This window comes from Octopus bimaculoides, chromosome 1 (assembly GCF_001194135.2).
Source record: "Octopus bimaculoides isolate UCB-OBI-ISO-001 chromosome 1, ASM119413v2, whole genome shotgun sequence".
Taxonomy (NCBI): Eukaryota; Metazoa; Mollusca; class Cephalopoda; order Octopoda; family Octopodidae; genus Octopus; species Octopus bimaculoides.
The window spans coordinates 73,139,596-73,141,816 of NC_068981.1; positions in this window are offsets into that span (position 1 = coordinate 73,139,596).

The window sequence follows — 2,221 nt, forward strand, 5'->3', positions numbered from 1 at the left end:
CTTGACTGGTACCTATTTTATCGATATATCTTTTATCTTTTATTTGTTCCAGTCATTAGACTGCCGCCAGGCTGGCGCATCGCCTTGAATTTATAGTCGAATGTATCGATCACTTTTACCGAATCGCCAAGTTACGGGGACGTAAGCACACCAGCACTGGCTGTCAAATGGTGTGGGTTACAAACATAGACGCAAAGACACACACACACACACACACACACACACACACACACGCATACACACACATACAACGGGCTTCTTTCAGCTTCCACTGACAAGGCTTTGGTCAGCCCATGACTATAGATGAAGACACTTGCCCAAGATACCACGCAGTGGGACTGAACCTCGAACCATGTGTTTGGTAAGCAAACTTCTTACGGCACAGCCATGCCTGCGCCTACTGGAAGGCTGAAAAGCAAAGATGACCTCGCGAGGTTCAAGATGAGAAAGTAACGAGACGTAAGGTAATTTGTGTAGCGCTTTTTTTATTTAATCAATTAGTTGATTGTCCTTAGACAAAAGGTAATATGAAAAATGTAAGATACTTGCCGGAGGTGACTATTGATCTATCAAGAGGAGGAGGAGAAAGATATTATGTCTCGGAAAGAGTCCTTTGTCAGAGAAGGATAACAGTAATGCAAGAAGGTTAAAAAATGCTTTTGAGGTTAATTTTGTCATCGAGATAGAAAGATTTTCTACTTTATCTATTGTTGCCGGTGGTTCTTAACTGGGTGGTAGATTCCTCCGTGGGACGTTCTGGGCATTACGGGCACTGAAGAAGGCTGCATGTGTCAACAGGGTTTTGTGATGGGCACTGGGTTTGTAGAGGTCTCATGATTTTTCTTAGAAATAATATTTAACCCAGGTATAATACTTACGTTTTAAGCACGTTTAAGGACATTGTATAACCTGAGAGCAGAAACACGACGGATGATGCAATATTGGTTCAATATAATTTCATTATATAAGTCCTTGCTGTTGTAAAAAAACATAGAGACATTAATTCACGCAAATATATAAAAGGCGGCACATATAACTGGGTACGATGGTATAAAGATAGTGGTTGTTTGGTTAAAATGAGCTGCTGTTTTTTTTTCTTCTTTTTGCAAATCATAAGGATAGAACGTTTATAAAATGAATGTTCATTGAAAAGAGGTACTGAGCTAAAAATATTAAGAATCACTGCTCCATATTAAACTTATCAAGATAACCTTACCATCTTCCCATCAGGTTTCACTGATTAATGTTATCTATCCCTTCTTTCATTATTTCTGCTTGGTATGCCTTGTGTTTCTGTCTCTTCCAATCATCATAATAGTAAAATAGCATTTGAAGTAGCAGTACATATCTACCACAGCTTAGGGTTGCTTACAGCTTTAATGGATTGAACACAATATTAAATAAAAAAAAAAACTATCATGTTTCTTGATTTGTTGGTAGATATAGAATAAAATGTTTCATAAGCCTCTCTCAGTTAAAACTTTTTCCGTCACTTCTCTTTAGTCCAGTTTACGACTTGACTGGTATATGGAAGCTGCCAAATAATGTATCATATGGACGATAATAACCATTGGTTATTTGTAACTTTACCATAGATGCCAACGGCGATATGAGTGGCAAAAAGCTTTATCGGTTATCAGTGCTTGCTTGGCAGGAGAAAGTTTCACTGATAGATATCCCAAAATCAATGCCGTTTCACTGATAAATATCCCAAAATCAATGCCGTTTCACTGATAGATAGCCCAAAATCAATGCCGTGTTGTATCTCATCTCCATCTAGGTCGTCCCAAAACTGTTTCCATACGTTTTCCCCATTCATCTCGATCTTCCATAATGGTCCTCAGCTCCTCTACCCCTTCCATACCAGTATCCTCCAGCAAGTTATCGATATAGGTCGTCTTCCTCCTTGGTTCTTCTTTCTGTCGGGTGCCAGAGCACTAGCTTGTTAGCAATTTCATCGGTATGTTTGATGCAGTGTCCAGCTAGCCTCATCCTTCTATGCTGTATCATCAATATTACTTTTGGTAGTCCCTAGTATAAGTCGGCGTTTGTTGTATGACTCTTTCAGGAGACACTGAGTGCTATTCTAGCCATCTTTGTATAACAACCGTCCAACTGCTTCTTCAATGCTTTAGTGAGCATCCATGTTTCAGCCCCGTATAGAAGAACAGACTCCACTGTTGCCAGAAGCTACCTCACTTTCAGTTTCCTTGCTAACTTT